This window comes from Oncorhynchus mykiss, chromosome 13 (assembly GCF_057628025.1).
Source record: "Oncorhynchus mykiss isolate SJ-2025 chromosome 13, ASM5762802v1, whole genome shotgun sequence".
Classification (NCBI taxonomy): Eukaryota; Metazoa; Chordata; class Actinopteri; order Salmoniformes; family Salmonidae; genus Oncorhynchus; species Oncorhynchus mykiss.
Window position 1 is genome coordinate 73,279,873 of NC_143034.1, and position 19,239 is coordinate 73,299,111.

Below are 19,239 nucleotides of genomic sequence, written 5' to 3' on the forward strand. Positions count from 1 at the left end.
GCATGCTGGGTGAAGGAGTTGAACTGTAGTAGTGCTGCTGCTACTGGGAAGAGGAGAGACTGGTGATGCATGCTGGGTGAAGGAGTTGAACTGTAGTAGGGCTGCTGCTACTGAGAAGAGGAGAGATAGAGACTGGTGATGCATGCTGGGTGAAGGAGTTGAACTGTAGTAGTGCTGCTGCTACTGGGAAGAGGAGAGATAGAGACTGGTGATGCATGCTGGGTGAAGGAGTTGAACTGTAGTAGGGCTGCTGCTACTGGGAAGAGGAGAGACAGAGACTGGTGATGCATGCTGGGTGAAGGAGTTGAACTGTAGTAGTGCTGCTGCTACTGGGAAGAGGAGAGATAGAGACTGGTGATGCATGCTGGGTGAAGGAGTTGAACTGTAGTAGTGCTGCTGCTACTGGGAAGAGGAGAGATAGAGACTGGTGATGCATGCTGGGTGAAGGAGTTGAACTGTAGTAGTGCTGCTGCTACTGGGAAGAGGAGCGATAGAGACTGGTGATGCATGCTGGGTGAAGGAGTTGAACTGTAGTAGTGCTGCTGCTACTGGGAAGAGGAGAGACAGAGACTGGTGATGCATGCTGGGTGAAGGAGTTGAACTGTAGTAGTGCTGCTGCTACTGGGAAGAGGAGAGATAGAGACTGGTGATGCATGCTGGGTGAAGGAGTTGAACTGTAGTAGGGCTGCTGCTACTGGGAAGAGGAGCGATAGAGACTGGTGATGCATGCTGGGTGAAGGAGTTGAACTGTAGTAGGGCTGCTGCTACTGGGAAGAGGAGAGACTGGTGATGCATGCTGGGTGAAGGAGTTGAACTGTAGTAGGGCTGCTGCTACTGGGAAGAGGAGCGATAGAGACTGGTGATGCATGCTGGGTGAAGGAGTTGAACTGTAGTAGGGCTGCTGCTACTGGGAAGAGGAGAGACTGGTGATGCATGCTGGGTGAAGGAGTTGAACTGTAGTAGTGCTGCTGCTACTGGGAAGAGGAGAGATAGAGACTGGTGATGCATGCTGGGTGAAGGAGTTGAACTGTAGTAGGGCTGCTGCTACTGGGAAGAGGAGAGACTGGTGATGCATGCTGGGTGAAGGAGTTGAACTGTAGTAGGGCTGCTGCTACTGGGAAGAGGAGCGATAGAGACTGGTGATGCATGCTGGGTGAAGGAGTTGAACTGTAGTAGGGCTGCTGCTACTGGGAAGAGGAGAGACTGGTGATGCATGCTGGGTGAAGGAGTTGAACTGTAGTAGTGCTGCTGCTACTGGGAAGAGGAGAGATAGAGACTGGTGATGCATGCTGGGTGAAGGAGTTGAACTGTAGTAGGGCTGCTGCTACTGGGAAGAGGAGCGATAGAGACTGGTGATGCATGCTGGGTGAAGGAGTTGAACTGTAGTAGGGCTGCTGCTACTGGGAAGAGGAGAGATAGAGACTGGTGATGCATGCTGGGTGAAGGAGTTGAACTGTAGTAGGGCTGCTGCTACTGGGAAGAGGAGCGATAGAGACTGGTGATGCATGCTGGGTGAAGGAGTTGAACTGTAGTAGGGCTGCTGCTACTGGGAAGAGGAGAGACTGGTGATGCATGCTGGGTGAAGGAGTTGAACTGTAGTAGGGCTGCTGCTACTGGGAAGAGGAGAGACTGGTGATGCATGCTGGGTGAAGGAGTTGAACTGTAGTAGGGCTGCTGCTACTGGGAAGAGGAGAGATAGAGACTGGTGATGCATGCTGGGTGAAGGAGTTGAACTGTAGTAGGGCTGCTGCTACTGGGAAGAGGAGCGATAGAGACTGGTGATGCATGCTGGGTGAAGGAGTTGAACTGTAGTAGGGCTGCTGCTACTGGGAAGAGGAGAGACTGGTGATGCATGCTGGGTGAAGGAGTTGAACTGTAGTAGGGCTGCTGCTACTGGGAAGAGGAGAGATAGAGACTGGTGATGCATGCTGGGTGAAGGAGTTGAACTGTAGTAGTGCTGCTGCTACTGGGAAGAGGAGCGACTGGTGATGCATGCTGGGTGAAGGAGTTGAACTGTAGTAGTGCTGCTGCTACTGGGAAGAGGAGAGACTGGTGATGTATGCTGGGTGAAGGAGTTGAACTGTAGTAGTGCTGCTGCTACTGGGAAGAGGAGAGACTGGTGATGTATGCTGGGTGAAGGAGTTGAACTGTAGTAGTGCTGCTGCTACTGGGAAGAGGAGAGACAGAGACTGGTGATGCATGCTGGGTGAAGGAGTTGAACTGTAGTAGGGCTGCTGCTACTGGGAAGAGGAGAGATAGAGACTGGTGATGCATGCTGGGTGAAGGAGTTGAACTGTAGTAGGGCTGCTGCTACTGGGAAGAGGAGAGACAGAGACTGGTGATGCATGCTGGGTGAAGGAGTTGAACTGTAGTAGGGCTGCTGCTACTGGGAAGAGGAGCGATAGAGACTGGTGATGCATGCTGGGTGAAGGAGTTGAACTGTAGTAGTGCTGCTGCTACTGGGAAGAGGAGAGACAGAGACTGGTGATGCATGCTGGGTGAAGGAGTTGAACTGTAGTAGGGCTGCTGCTACTGGGAAGAGGAGCGATAGAGACTGGTGATGCATGCTGGGTGAAGGAGTTGAACTGTAGTAGTGCTGCTGCTACTGGGAAGAGGAGAGACAGAGACTGGTGATGCATGCTGGGTGAAGGAGTTGAACTGTAGTAGGGCTGCTGCTACTGGGAAGAGGAGCGATAGAGACTGGTGATGCATGCTGGGTGAAGGAGTTGAACTGTAGTAGGGCTGCTGCTACTGGGAAGAGGAGAGATAGAGACTGGTGATGCATGCTGGGTGAAGGAGTTGAACTGTAGTAGTGCTGCTGCTACTGGGAAGAGGAGAGATAGAGACTGGTGATGCATGCTGGGTGAAGGAGTTGAACTGTAGTAGGGCTGCTGCTACTGGGAAGAGGAGAGATAGAGACTGGTGATGCATGCTGGGTGAAGGAGTTGAACTGTAGTAGTGCTGCTGCTACTGGGAAGAGGAGAGATAGAGACTGGTGATGCATGCTGGGTGAAGGAGTTGAACTGTAGTAGTGCTGCTGCTACTGGGAAGAGGAGAGATAGAGACTGGTGATGCATGCTGGGTGAAGGAGTTGAACTGTAGTAGTGCTGCTGCTACTGGGAAGAGGAGAGACAGAGACTGGTGATGCATGCTGGGTGAAGGAGTTGAACTGTAGTAGGGCTCCTGCAACTGGGAAGAGGAGAGATAGAGACTGGTGATGCATGCTGGGTGAAGGAGTTGAACTGTAGTAGTGCTGCTGCTACTGGGAAGAGGAGAGATAGAGACTGGTGATGCATGCTGGGTGAAGGAGTTGAACTGTAGTAGGGCTGCTGCTACTGGGAAGAGGAGAGACTGGTGATGCATGCTGGGTGAAGGAGTTGAACTGTAGTAGTGCTGCTGCTACTGGGAAGAGGAGAGATAGAGACTGGTGATGCATGCTGGGTGAAGGAGTTGAACTGTAGTAGGGCTGCTGCTACAGGGAAGAGGAGCGATAGAGACTGGTGATGCATGCTGGGTGAAGGAGTTGAACTGTAGTAGTGCTGCTGCTACTGGGAAGAGGAGAGATAGAGACTGGTGATGCATGCTGGGTGAAGGAGTTGAACTGTAGTAGTGCTGCTGCTACTGGGAAGAGGAGAGATAGAGACTGGTGATGCATGCTGGGTGAAGGAGTTGAACTGTAGTAGGGCTGCTGCTACTGGGAAGAGGAGAGACAGAGACTGGTGATGCATGCTGGGTGAAGGAGTTGAACTGTAGTAGTGCTGCTGCTACTGGGAAGAGGAGAGACTGGTGATGCATGCTGGGTGAAGGAGTTGAACTGTAGTAGTGCTGCTGCTACTGGGAAGAGGAGAGACTGGTGATGCATGCTGGGTGAAGGAGTTGAACTGTAGTAGGGCTGCTGGTACTGGGAAGAGGAGAGACTGGTGATGCATGCTGGGGGAAGGAGTTGAACTGTAGTAGTGCTGCTGCTACTGGGAAGAGGAGAGATAGAGACTGGTGATGCATGCTGGGTGAAGGAGTTGAACTGTAGTAGGGCTGCTGCTACTGGGAAGAGGAGAGATAGAGACTGGTGATGCATGCTGGGTGAAGGAGTTGAACTGTAGTAGTGCTGCTGCTACTGGGAAGAGGAGAGACAGAGACTGGTGATGCATGCTGGGTGAAGGAGTTGAACTGTAGTAGGGCTGCTGGTACTGGGAAGAGGAGAGACTGGTGATGCATGCTGGGGGAAGGAGTTGAACTGTAGTAGTGCTGCTGCTACTGGGAAGAGGAGAGATAGAGACTGGTGATGCATGCTGGGTGAAGGAGTTGAACTGTAGTAGTGCTGCTGCTACTGGGAAGAGGAGAGATAGAGACTGGTGATGCATGCTGGGTGAAGGAGTTGAACTGTAGTAGGGCTGCTGCTACTGGGAAGAGGAGAGATAGAGACTGGTGATGCATGCTGGGGGAAGGAGTTGAACTGTAGTAGGGCTGCTGCTACTGGGAAGAGGAGAGACAGAGACTGGTGATGCATGCTGGGTGAAGGAGTTGAACTGTAGTAGGGCTGCTGCTACTGGGAAGAGGAGAGATAGAGACTGGTGATGCATGCTGGGTGAAGGAGTTGAACTGTAGTAGGGCTGCTGCTACTGGGAAGAGGAGAGATAGAGACTGGTGATGCATGCTGGGGGAAGGAGTTGAACTGTAGTAGGGCTGCTGGTACTGGGAAGAGGAGAGACTGGTGATGCATGCTGGGGGAAGGAGTTGAACTGTAGTAGTGCTGCTGCTACTGGGAAGAGGAGAGATAGAGACTGGTGATGCATGCTGGGTGAAGGAGTTGAACTGTAGTAGTGCTGCTGCTACTGGGAAGAGGAGAGATAGAGACTGGTGATGCATGCTGGGTGAAGGAGTTGAACTGTAGTAGGGCTGCTGCTACTGGGAAGAGGAGAGATAGAGACTGGTGATGCATGCTGGGTGAAGGAGTTGAACTGTAGTAGGGCTGCTGCTACTGGGAAGAGGAGAGACAGAGACTGGTGATGCATGCTGGGTGAAGGAGTTGAACTGTAGTAGGGCTGCTGCTACTGGGAAGAGGAGAGATAGAGACTGGTGATGCATGCTGGGTGAAGGAGTTGAACTGTAGTAGGGCTGCTGCTACTGGGAAGAGGAGAGACTGGTGATGCATGCTGGGTGAAGGAGTTGAACTGTAGTAGGGCTGCTGCTACTGGGAAGAGGAGAGACTGGTGATGCATGCTGGGTGAAGGAGTTGAACTGTAGTAGGGCTGCTGCTACTGGGAAGAGGAGAGACTGGTGATGCATGCTGGGTGAAGGAGTTGAACTGTAGTAGGGCTGCTGCTACTGGGAAGAGGAGAGATAGAGACTGGTGATGCATGCTGGGTGAAGGAGTTGAACTGTAGTAGGGCTGCTGCTACTGGGAAGAGGAGAGACTGGTGATGCATGCTGGGTGAAGGAGTTGAACTGTAGTAGGGCTGCTGCTACTGGGAAGAGGAGAGATAGAGACTGGTGATGCATGCTGGGTGAAGGAGTTGAACTGTAGTAGTGCTGCTGCTACTGGGAAGAGGAGAGATAGAGACTGGTGATGCATGCTGGGTGAAGGAGTTGAACTGTAGTAGGGCTGCTGCTACTGGGAAGAGGAGAGACTGGTGATGCATGCTGGGTGAAGGAGTTGAACTGTAGTAGGGCTGCTGCTACTGGGAAGAGGAGAGACTGGTGATGCATGCTGGGTGAAGGAGTTGAACTGTAGTAGGGCTGCTGCTACTGGGAAGAGGAGAGACTGGTGATGCATGCTGGGTGAAGGAGTTGAACTGTAGTAGGGCTGCTGCTACTGGGAAGAGGAGAGACTGGTGATGCATGCTGGGTGAAGGAGTTGAACTGTAGTAGGGCTGCTGCTACTGGGAAGAGGAGAGATAGAGACTGGTGATGCATGCTGGGTGAAGGAGTTGAACTGTAGTAGTGCTGCTGCTACTGGGAAGAGGAGAGATAGAGACTGGTGATGCATGCTGGGTGAAGGAGTTGAACTGTAGTAGGGCTGCTGCTACTGGGAAGAGGAGAGACTGGTGATGCATGCTGGGTGAAGGAGTTGAACTGTAGTAGGGCTGCTGCTACTGGGAAGAGGAGAGACTGGTGATGCATGCTGGGTGAAGGAGTTGAACTGTAGTAGGGCTGCTGCTACTGGGAAGAGGAGAGACAGAGACTGGTGATGCATGCTGGGTGAAGGAGTTGAACTGTAGTAGGGCTGCTGCTACTGGGAAGAGGAGAGACTGATGATGCATGCTGGGTGAAGGAGTTGAACTGTAGTAGGGCTGCTGCTACTGGGAAGAGGAGAGACTGGTGATGCATGCTGGGTGAAGGAGTTGAACTGTAGTAGGGCTGCTGCTACTGGGAAGAGGAGAGACTGGTGATGCATGCTGGGTGAAGGAGTTGAACTGTAGTAGGGCTGCTGCTACTGGGAAGAGGAGAGATAGAGACTGGTGATGCATGCTGGGTGAAGGAGTTGAACTGTAGTAGTGCTGCTGCTACTGGGAAGAGGAGAGATAGAGACTGGTGATGCATGCTGGGTGAAGGAGTTGAACTGTAGTAGGGCTGCTGCTACTGGGAAGAGGAGAGACTGGTGATGCATGCTGGGTGAAGGAGTTGAACTGTAGTAGGGCTGCTGCTACTGGGAAGAGGAGAGACTGGTGATGCATGCTGGGTGAAGGAGTTGAACTGTAGTAGGGCTGCTGCTACTGGGAAGAGGAGAGACAGAGACTGGTGATGCATGCTGGGTGAAGGAGTTGAACTGTAGTAGGGCTGCTGCTACTGGGAAGAGGAGAGACTGATGATGCATGCTGGGTGAAGGAGTTGAACTGTAGTAGGGCTGCTGCTACTGGGAAGAGGAGAGACTGGTGATGCATGCTGGGTGAAGGAGTTGAACTGTAGTAGGGCTGCTGCTACTGGGAAGAGGAGAGATAGAGACTGGTGATGCATGCTGGGTGAATATATTCAACTGTAGTAGGGCTGCTGCTACTGGGAAGAGGAGAGACTGGTGATGCATGCTGGGGGAATATATTCAACTGTAGTAGGGCTGCTGCTACTGGGAAGAGGAGAGACAGAGACTGGTGATGCATGCTGGGTGAATATATTCAACTGTAGTAGGGCTGCTGCTACTGGGAAGAGGAGAGATAGAGACTGGTGATGCATGCTGGGTGAATATATTCAACTGTAGTAGGGCTGCTGCTACTGGGAAGAGGAGAGACTGGTGATGCATGCTGGGGGAATATATTCAACTGTAGTAGGGCTGCTGCTACTGGGAAGAGGAGAGACAGAGACTGGTGATGCATGCTGGGTGAATATATTCAACTGTAGTAGGGCTGCTGCTACTGGGAAGAGGAGAGATAGAGACTGGTGATGCATGCTGGGTGAATATATTCAACTGTAGTAGGGCTGCTGCTACTGGGAAGAGGAGAGATAGAGACTGGTGATGCATGCTGGGTGAATATATTCAACTGTAGTAGGGCTGCTGCTACTGGGAAGAGGAGAGATAGAGACTGGTGATGCATGCTGGGTGAAGGAGTTGAACTGTAGTAGGGCTGCTGCTACTGGGAAGAGGAGAGATAGAGACTGGTGATGCATGCTGGGTGAAGGAGTTGAACTGTAGTAGGGCTGCTGCTACTGGGAAGAGGAGAGACAGAGACTGGTGATGCATGCTGGGTGAAGGAGTTGAACTGTAGTAGGGCTGCTGCTACTGGGAAGAGGAGAGATAGAGACTGGTGATGCATGCTGGGTGAAGGAGTTGAACTGTAGTAGGGCTGCTGCTACTGGGAAGAGGAGAGACTGGTGATGCATGCTGGGTGAAGGAGTTGAACTGTAGTAGGGCTGCTGCTACTGGGAAGAGGAGAGACTGGTGATGCATGCTGGGTGAAGGAGTTGAACTGTAGTAGGGCTGCTGCTACTGGGAAGAGGAGAGACTGGTGATGCATGCTGGGTGAAGGAGTTGAACTGTAGTAGGGCTGCTGCTACTGGGAAGAGGAGAGATAGAGACTGGTGATGCATGCTGGGTGAAGGAGTTGAACTGTAGTAGGGCTGCTGCTACTGGGAAGAGGAGAGACTGGTGATGCATGCTGGGTGAAGGAGTTGAACTGTAGTAGGGCTGCTGCTACTGGGAAGAGGAGAGATAGAGACTGGTGATGCATGCTGGGTGAAGGAGTTGAACTGTAGTAGTGCTGCTGCTACTGGGAAGAGGAGAGATAGAGACTGGTGATGCATGCTGGGTGAAGGAGTTGAACTGTAGTAGGGCTGCTGCTACTGGGAAGAGGAGAGACTGGTGATGCATGCTGGGTGAAGGAGTTGAACTGTAGTAGGGCTGCTGCTACTGGGAAGAGGAGAGACTGGTGATGCATGCTGGGTGAAGGAGTTGAACTGTAGTAGGGCTGCTGCTACTGGGAAGAGGAGAGACTGGTGATGCATGCTGGGTGAAGGAGTTGAACTGTAGTAGGGCTGCTGCTACTGGGAAGAGGAGAGACTGGTGATGCATGCTGGGTGAAGGAGTTGAACTGTAGTAGGGCTGCTGCTACTGGGAAGAGGAGAGATAGAGACTGGTGATGCATGCTGGGTGAAGGAGTTGAACTGTAGTAGTGCTGCTGCTACTGGGAAGAGGAGAGATAGAGACTGGTGATGCATGCTGGGTGAAGGAGTTGAACTGTAGTAGGGCTGCTGCTACTGGGAAGAGGAGAGACTGGTGATGCATGCTGGGTGAAGGAGTTGAACTGTAGTAGGGCTGCTGCTACTGGGAAGAGGAGAGACTGGTGATGCATGCTGGGTGAAGGAGTTGAACTGTAGTAGGGCTGCTGCTACTGGGAAGAGGAGAGACAGAGACTGGTGATGCATGCTGGGTGAAGGAGTTGAACTGTAGTAGGGCTGCTGCTACTGGGAAGAGGAGAGACTGATGATGCATGCTGGGTGAAGGAGTTGAACTGTAGTAGGGCTGCTGCTACTGGGAAGAGGAGAGACTGGTGATGCATGCTGGGTGAAGGAGTTGAACTGTAGTAGGGCTGCTGCTACTGGGAAGAGGAGAGACTGGTGATGCATGCTGGGTGAAGGAGTTGAACTGTAGTAGGGCTGCTGCTACTGGGAAGAGGAGAGATAGAGACTGGTGATGCATGCTGGGTGAAGGAGTTGAACTGTAGTAGTGCTGCTGCTACTGGGAAGAGGAGAGATAGAGACTGGTGATGCATGCTGGGTGAAGGAGTTGAACTGTAGTAGGGCTGCTGCTACTGGGAAGAGGAGAGACTGGTGATGCATGCTGGGTGAAGGAGTTGAACTGTAGTAGGGCTGCTGCTACTGGGAAGAGGAGAGACTGGTGATGCATGCTGGGTGAAGGAGTTGAACTGTAGTAGGGCTGCTGCTACTGGGAAGAGGAGAGACAGAGACTGGTGATGCATGCTGGGTGAAGGAGTTGAACTGTAGTAGGGCTGCTGCTACTGGGAAGAGGAGAGACTGATGATGCATGCTGGGTGAAGGAGTTGAACTGTAGTAGGGCTGCTGCTACTGGGAAGAGGAGAGACTGGTGATGCATGCTGGGTGAAGGAGTTGAACTGTAGTAGGGCTGCTGCTACTGGGAAGAGGAGAGATAGAGACTGGTGATGCATGCTGGGTGAATATATTCAACTGTAGTAGGGCTGCTGCTACTGGGAAGAGGAGAGACTGGTGATGCATGCTGGGGGAATATATTCAACTGTAGTAGGGCTGCTGCTACTGGGAAGAGGAGAGACAGAGACTGGTGATGCATGCTGGGTGAATATATTCAACTGTAGTAGGGCTGCTGCTACTGGGAAGAGGAGAGATAGAGACTGGTGATGCATGCTGGGTGAATATATTCAACTGTAGTAGGGCTGCTGCTACTGGGAAGAGGAGAGACTGGTGATGCATGCTGGGGGAATATATTCAACTGTAGTAGGGCTGCTGCTACTGGGAAGAGGAGAGACAGAGACTGGTGATGCATGCTGGGTGAATATATTCAACTGTAGTAGGGCTGCTGCTACTGGGAAGAGGAGAGATAGAGACTGGTGATGCATGCTGGGTGAATATATTCAACTGTAGTAGGGCTGCTGCTACTGGGAAGAGGAGAGATAGAGACTGGTGATGCATGCTGGGTGAATATATTCAACTGTAGTAGGGCTGCTGCTACTGGGAAGAGGAGAGATAGAGACTGGTGATGCATGCTGGGTGAATATATTCAACTGTAGTAGGGCTGCTGGTGATGCATGCTGGGTGAATATATTCAACTGTAGTAGGGCTGCTGGTGATGCAGGATACATTCATTACACAAAGTATCTGTTTGACTGCCCCTGTTCTCATTTAACACTGTGTTATGCATGAAGATGAGCAATGTCCCTAACAAATGCTATTTTATATGTATGTATGAATGACTATGGTTATATCCTCTGAGACACAGAGAGAGGACTTGCTGTCATGTCCTCTTGGGTTCGCCTGATGAAAATTCTCCTGTTTGGAACACAGTGTTAACCAAGACAAGATAGATGCTATTTCAGAATCATATTAGCCTTTAAATGATTGTAATCATTTTTACCAAAAAGCCATGCGTCAGTTGTGGATAATGTGCTCGTCTAATGTATAATTTGTGTTGTGATAATGTATGTATTTGATGCTACATGGAATCAGTATCAGGGAAGTCATTTCCTCGGCAGGTGTGCCTGCCACAGGTGTAGATAACATTCCATTACAGGAATAAGACCTTTCCAGAAAGATTTGTTCAATATCTGCTTTTTAAAACATATGTTTGAAATTTGTATTCTACCCTTCATGTCCTCTCACTACCTCTTTCAATCTCTCTCTTTTTTTTGTCTCCCTCTTTATCTCTCTATCTAGATTTCTCTTTCTCCGTCTCTCTCAACAGGTCTCCGTTTACGCCTCACATCTCTCTCTCTGTCTCTCTGTCTCTCTCGGTCTATTTCTCTGTCTCTCTCTCTGTCTCTCTGTCTCTGACTCTCTGTATCTCTCGGTCTATTTCTCTGTCTCTCTCTCTCTCTCTGTCTTCATGTCTCACATCTCTATATTGCTGCAACACGGTGATATGGAAATTGAGTGGGAGGTAGGAGGGCAGGGGAGCCAGGTAAGATGTTAGAGTCTGGAAGTGGACCTCCCCCCAAAAAACAACCATTTACGCCTCTCTCTCTTTTCTCTCTCTCTATCTCAACAATAGTATTGTTAAAATATGTTATTTGTTTTGGGGTCCACTGCCAGACTCTAACATCTTACCTGGCTGTGTTGGAGTGATATAGAGATGTGAGACAGAGAGACAGAGACAGAGAGAGAGAGAGAGAGAGAGAGAGACCTCATCACCCCTCTCAGGTCTGTAGTTCCAGCACCTCATCACCCCTCTCAGGTCTGTAGTTCCAGCACCTCATCACCCCTCTCTGGTCTGTAGTTCCAGCACCTCATCACCCCTCTCAGGTCTGTAGTTCCAGCACCTCATCACCCCTCTCAGGTCTGTAGTTCCAGCACCTCATCACCCCTCTCAGGTCTGTAGTTCCAACACCTCATCACCCCTCTCTGGTCTGTAGTTCCAACACCTCATCACCCCTCTCAGGTCTGTAGTTCCAGCACCTCATCACCCCTCTCAGGTCTGTAGTGCCAGCACCTCATCACCCCTCTCTGGTCTGTAGTTCCAACACCTCATCACCCCTCTCAGGTCTGTAGTTCCAGCACCTCATCACCCCTCTCAGGTCTGTAGTTCCAGCACCTCATCACCCCTCTCAGGTCTGTAGTTCCAGCACCTCATCACCCCTCTCAGGTCTGTAGTTCCAGCACCTCATCACCCCTCTCAGGTCTGTAGTTCCAGCACCTCATCATCCCTCTCAGGTCTGTAGTTCCAACACCTTACAGCAATAATGACAGGCCTCTAACACCATATAACATAACTGCAGAACATGCCCCAATAGATAGGGCAGCCGTGCTTGTAGTTCCTAGGCAACTTTACAGTATTTAGTTTTTTTAATGTTATTCACAAGCATTTCATTTTCACAACTGCAGAACATCATCCCTCTCAGGTCTCCAACACTGTACAGCAATAACTACAGAACATCATTCCTCTCAGGTCTCCAACACCATACAGCAATAACTACAGAACATCATCCCTCTCAGGTCTCCAACACGGTACAGCAACAACTCCAGAACATCATTCCTCTCAGGTCTGTAGTCCCAACACCTTACAACAGTGAAGACAGACATTACATCACTGTGAGAGAGTAGAGCTTTAGGGCAGCTGTCCCGTCCAGACTGTCAGACGTAGCTCATCTCATTATGCTGTGTTCTGTGGTTCAGGTTGAACCAGCTTGGTTCCAGAAAGACCAGGTCACATCTAAACTGACAGGTCCACGGAGGTGGTGACAGCTGGACAGGAAACAGATGGACAGGAAACAGATGGGATTGAAACTGGGGGAAGACATTTTGAGGTGAACACATTTCGGCCGTCTGAAAGTAATGAGAAATGAATGAGGATATAATAGTAAGCTAGCAGTTTTTCTATTGGTAATAATTCAACGTAATGATAGCAGTGATTTTAGACCAATTTGAGCATTTTTTTTTTGGTGTGAGGAAGGTTGGATAAGAATCCATGCAGGGTGACAAGGTGACGTTATTATGTGGAAGATATTGATGTGGAAGGACACAAATCGTCCAATCAAAATTGAATAAGCTCTGCCCCAAACAACCCATTAGTCGATCAGTGATTAAACACGCAATTGTATGACTCATGAATCTGTTGGACTGCTCAACACCCCCTGTATATTAGGTGGGAGTCATGAGAACGGTACATCACCTGTATATTAGGTGGGAGTCATGACAACGGTACACCGCCTGTATATTAGGTGGGAGTCATGACAACGGTACACCACCTGTATATTAGGTGGGAGTCATGACAACGGTATGGTACACCACCTGTATATTAGGTGGGAGTCATGACAACGGTACGGTACACCACCTGTATATTAGGTGGGAGTCATGACAACGGTACGGTACACCACCTGTATATTAGGTGGGAGTCATGACAACGGTACACCACCTGTATATTAAGTGGGAGTCATGACAACGGTACACCACCTGTATATTAGGTGGGAGTCATGACAACGGTACACCACCTGTATATTAGGTGGGAGTCATGAGAACGGTACACCACCTGTATATTAGGTGGGAGTCATGAGAACGGTACACCACCTGTATATTAGGTGGGAGTCATGACAACGGTACACCACCTGTATATTAGGTGGGAGTCATGAGAACGGTACACCACCTGTATATTAGGTGGGAGTCATGACAACGGTACACCACCTGTATATTAGGTGGGAGTCATGAGAACGGTACACCACCTGTATATTAGGTGGGAGTCATGAGAACGGTACATCACCTGTATATTAGGTGGGAGTCATGAGAACGGTACACCACCTGTATATTAGGTGGGAGTCATGAGAACGGTACACCACCTGTATATTAGGTGGGAGTCATGAGAACGGGCTAGTGCTGTAACCTACAGTATGATTGACAGCACCAGACTATACCTACTAAATAATGATTTCTCTCATGCTCCCTGTCTCTTTCCAGAACCACCCGCTGTACATAAGAGAATCACAGTGCAGTAGAGAGGAATGCATTCAGTCAAGGAGAGATAACCGAGGAGGAAGATAGCGAGGTTAATAAAATATAAATCAGTACATCTTCCATTTTGTTCTTCTTTATTGGACGTTGTAAGGACTGGTCTTCGGTCAAAGGGGCCCCTCCTGATGTTATTTCATTGTGTGTCTGTGTGTGTGTCTGTGTCTGTGTGTCTGTGTCTGTGTGTGTCTGTGTGTGTGTGTGTGTGTGTGTGTACATCCTTCTGGAAATGTCCCCCGTGAGAGGTCAGACATCAATCTACAGTTTGTTCCTTTCATGAAGGACTGGTCTTGGATTTAGGAAACTGCTTAAATTGGCAACAGAAAGTATTTTTTGGGGAGGGACAGAAAACAGTATTTGTCCAGGCGGTACACTTGGCAGTTCTTTATTAAGTAATACATTACACAATGTCAACATCGAAATGGTGTGTGGTCATCACTACAACAAAGTACTGTGTTCCAAATTGCATCCGACTATCTATATAGTGTACAACTTTAGGCCAGGATGCATAGGCCTCTGGTCTGAAGTAGTGCACTGCACAGGGAATAGGGTGCCATTGGGAACGCAGGGGGGAACCGTAACGATAGTTTCTTCCCCAGCTACGACACCTACAGTATACAAAGTATTTTCTGAGCACAATAAATGATCATCCCAATAGACATCATGAAGACCATTCTCCCCAAAAAGACAATATTAAAAACACCCTACAAAAACAACAAATTAATCATTAAAAAAAAGCACATCCCTTTTGCTGGCGTATTGGACTGTCAAGGAGCACAGGAGCATTGCTGAAAAATACTTTCTACAGATAAAAAGACTGTTTGGAAGAAGGAAGATTCACCTCAGCAGTGAAGAATAGGCCAACACGGTACGGTAGTCCAGTCTATGAATGGCACAGTTCTGTATCGGACTCAACGCACTTGGTTTTTAGACACTTGAGAACGATGAAGAGACACACACGTACTGTATATACAGGAGAGAGAGAGACACACTGTATATACAGGAGAGAGAGAGACACACTGTATATACAGGAGAGAGAGAGACATACTGTATATACAGGAGAGAGAGAGAGACACACTGTATATACAGGAGAGAGAGAGAGACACACTGTATATACAGGAGAGAGAGAGAGAGACATACTGTATATACAGGAGAGAGAGAGAGAGACATACTGTATATACAGGAGAGAGAGAGAGAGAGAGACACACTGTATATACAGGAGAGAGAGAGACATACTGTATATACAGGAGAGAGAGAGACATACTGTATATACAGGAGAGAGAGAGACATACTGTATATACAGGAGAGAGAGAGAGAGAGACATACTGTATATACAGGAGAGAGAGAGATAGAGAGAGAGAGAGAGACATACTGTATATACAGGAGAGAGAGAGAGAGAGAGACATACTGTATATACAGGAGAGAGAGAGAGAGCGAGAGAGACATACTGTATATACAGGAGAGAGAGAGAGAGAGAGACATACTGTATATACAGGAGACATACAGGAGAGAGAGACATTCTGTATATACAGGAGAGAGAGGCTGTATAGCCTGTATCCTCACAACCTGCCTGGCACCCTATTATCTATGGACACTATTCCCCCTGGTCAGCAGTAGTGCACTATGGAGGGAATAGGGTGCCATCTGGAACACAGCCTATGAGCCCTTTTCCCATCCAAGCCACTGTGTTAGGATAAGGATGAAGTAGTGCACTATGAACATGGAACACAGCCTATGAGCCCTTTTCCCATCCAAGCCACTGTGTTAGGATAAGGATGAAGTAGTGCACTATGAACATGGGACACAGCCTATGAGCCCTTTTCCCATCCAAGCCACTGTGTTAGGATAAGGATGAAGTAGTGCACTATGAACATGGGACACAGCCGATGAGCCCTTTTCCCATCCAAGCCACTGTGTTATGATAAGGATGATCCGGTTTCATACCTGGTACATTCTGGTGTCATCCTGTAAGCACCGTTATATTGACAATTTGGCATGAAAAAAGAACGTTGTCTCTAGCTCCGCTCTCATCTCTCTCTCTCTGCCCCCCTCCGTATCGGTCCCCCTCGTCTCTCCACAACAAACATCATTTCCCCTCACAGCAGAGTGTTCCCGGTGGTACAGTCTCTCCACAACAAACATCATTTCCCCTCACAGCAGAGTGTTCCCGGTGGTACAGTCTCTTCGCTGGTATGAATACGTTTCCACCTACTCCCTGCGTGATCTTCCAGTTTTCAAAAGGCCACTTGGTGGCATGAACAATGTGTTCGTGTTTGTGCATACATACTGCCTGCTGGGCCTAGCCTACTGCCTGTTCCCTCCCCAGCTGGAGCTCTGCATATACAGCAGCAGGACAGGGTCATGTTCATTAGGGCACACCGTTTCAAGATGTTTTACAACAGAAAAGGAAAACAAGTATTATTGCCACAAGGACGTGAAATACAGGATACGCGTCACATGCCTTCCTGCTTGGCTCCAGGGTGCTGATTCTATTGGCTGTAAGGCACAGGGCGGGTCCAGGGTGTGTGTCTTGTTAGATGGCTGGATCCCAGGTGATCCACCCATGGGAGAGTGGCATACCGGTCCTATTGTTCACAGCTCTCTGTACAGCTGCCATGGGAATGAGAGCAGGTCTGACCTCAGGGAGTCACAACTCTGTGAGAGAGGAGGTATGGAGGACAAATTACTCCTGTTCCTGATACACGGATTACTTCTTCACTGTGTTAGGAATGTTGATTACATAATGTACATTACACATTTAGTCTTTATTCATTCATGTTGATTAATGCGTTATAGTATGCCGTGAAACATTGTATACCTGTCTGGTTAGTGCCAACTTGCTCTGTAATATCATAACATGAAATTACTAATTTTGTCTTAGATGATGCATTAACATACAGTATAAAACAGCCGCTATGTTCCAATGTTCACATTAGCATACCCTTTAGAACGCATGGCCAGGTAGGATCCTAGTGTGGACACTGGGACACAGCTGGTGTTCAGAACACATAGCCAGGTAGGATCCTAGTAAGGGCACTGGGACACAGCTGGTGTTTTGACATCCTTATTTCCCCTGAGGTTGTCATCTCTGAAATACTTACAGACAAACATGCGGATGCACATTCCACACATGGCACAGACGTTGGCAATCTGAAGAGCCCGCCCACACTCTCCACTCATCACGCAGTTCCTGGTCTTCAGACAGCACGTCTTACAGCCGCTGTCCCCCCTGTGCTTCGTGTCCCCCTCTCCTTCCCCCTCAGACCCGCTGAAGCAGCAGCCCATGTCTGGCTGGCTGTCGGGTGAGTGCTGAAAGAGAGGAGGGAAAAGTTTCCATAAATGTATTAATATAAAATCAATATAGTGATTTGCCAATGTTTTCAGCTGTCTGGTCACTGCCGAGAGAGCGAAGGGGGGGGACACCCTCTACCTGAAGACATGGACTAAACCACATCTAGTGACATCAGAGGAACCCTCTACCTGAAGACATGGACTAAACCACATCTAGTGACATCACAGAGGAACCCTCTACCTGAAGACATGGACTAAACCACATCTAGTGACATCAGAGGAACCCTCTACCTGAAGACATGGACTAAACCACATCTAGTGACATCACAGAGGAACCCTCTACCTGAAGACATGGACTAAACCCCATCTAGTGACATCACAGAGGAACCCTCTACCTGAAGACATGGACTAAACCACATCTAGTGACATCACAGAGGAACCCTCTACCTGAAGACATGGACTAAACCACATCTAGTGACATCAGAGGAACCCTCTACCTGAAGACATGGACTAAACCACATCTAGTGACATCACAGAGGAACCCTCTACCTGAAGACATGGACTAAACCACATCTAGTGACATCAGAGGAACCCTCTACCTGAAGACATGGACTAAACCACATCTAGTGACATCACAGAGGAACCCTCTACCTGAAGACATGGACTAAACCACATCTAGTGACATCAGAGGAACCCTCTACCTGAAGACATGGACTAAACCACACCAGAGACACACCCACATACTCAGCACCACAATCAACAGAGTTCCCCTCCGTGGAATTGAACCCTATACTAACCCTTATTAGGCACAGTATGATGGAGTCATTTACCATGGTAGATATAAGTTAATTGTAATATGATTACCAGTTCTGATTTGCTGCTAGATCTAGCTACACAGTCATCCTTTCATCAAATACCTGTTTATATCTAAAACTAGGGCACCGTTTTTGGAATTAGGAACTGAAGCCACCAGAGAACTTTCTAATTTAAATAAATGGGGTAAACATCCCGATTGGCTGCCTGTGCTGTTTAAACATCCCGATTGGCTGCCTGTGCTGTTTAAACATCCCGATTGACTGCCTGTGCTGTTTAAAACCACAGCTGTTAATGAAGTACATTTTACCACATATTTTGTTGCCTTGAACGTAGGTGGGGAGATAACTTGGTAGAAGAAGAAGGGAGCGTTGCTAAGGATACAACAGATATTTGTAGAGGGAAGGTGCCCTTCAGTAAAAGAGTTAAATAGTCAAAAACAATGAGGACTTCATGTAATGAAAAATACTCTGTTAAGAACAATGAGTCTGTGTTGAAGACAACAGTGAAGAACTGTACAAGGCTGAGGCACAGTGAAATTGGTCATTAAAGCAAAAACAAAAACAAGAGAATTGTATAGTATTGTTTTTTTCAACGTTACCTTTCACCGCTTCAACAGGTTTGACTCCCACTCCTATATCAAAAAATATCCTTTATATAAAAAATAAATAAAACACTTCTAACTTTCTCTTAAAGTAAACTAAAAGTGATTGTTTTCTAGTATTGTCTTATTCGCAGAGCAGCTCTTGGTGTGTGTGGATAATCATCCTTCCTGAAGTGTCTCTTGACACAGTGAAACTGAGGTAACACCTCTCAGAGGTAGATGCCAGACAGGATGGGTGTGTATTCAGGTTTTTCTTCTTTGTCCCAGCCAAACGCACCGCCCAATAACACATACCAGTTTAATTCAGTGGAGGCTGGTGAGGGAAGGATAGTTCATAATTATGGCTGGAATCAGACCACATGTTTAATACTGTTCCATTTGTACCATTACAGCCTTTACTACGAGCCCATCCTCCTTCATGTAAAATGGCCACCGGTGATTCACAGCAGCAAATATTTCACACCAAGGTGAGTGAGTGGTTTATAAGCTGCTGTCACTGAGGTTGAGGGACTGGTGGCACTGATGAACACCTGGTGGAAAAACTGGAAGGCATGCTGCTAAAGGACAGTCTAGAACAGGACAGAGCTGCTAAAGGAGAGTCTAGAACAGGGCAGAGCTGCTAAAGGAGAGTCTAGAACAGGACAGAGCTGCTAAAGGACAGTCTAGAACAGGGCAGAGCTGCTAAAGGACAGTCTAGAACAGGACAGAGCTGCTAAAGGACAGTCTAGAACAGGACAGAGCTGCTAAAGGACAGTCTAGAACAGGACAGAGCTGCTAAAGGACAGTCTAGAACAGGGCAGAGCTGCTAAAGGAGAGTCTAGAACAGGGCAGAGCTGCTAAAGGACAGTCTAGAACAGGGCAGAGCTGCTAAAGGACAGTCTAGAACAGGGCAGAGC

General features: G+C 48.7%; 1 long non-coding RNA gene across 1 annotated transcript; it reads right to left on the reverse strand.

Moving 5' to 3' along the window:
- Positions 1-15,355: 15,355 nt before the first annotated feature.
- LOC149979009 (uncharacterized) lies at positions 15,356-18,576 on the reverse strand. Its single transcript, XR_016486102.1, has 3 exons — positions 18,341-18,576; positions 16,737-16,944; positions 15,356-16,290 (listed from the first exon to the last, which is right to left on the reverse strand). It is a non-coding gene; the product is annotated as an uncharacterized LOC149979009 (long non-coding RNA).
- Positions 18,577-19,239: the final 663 nt, after the last annotated feature.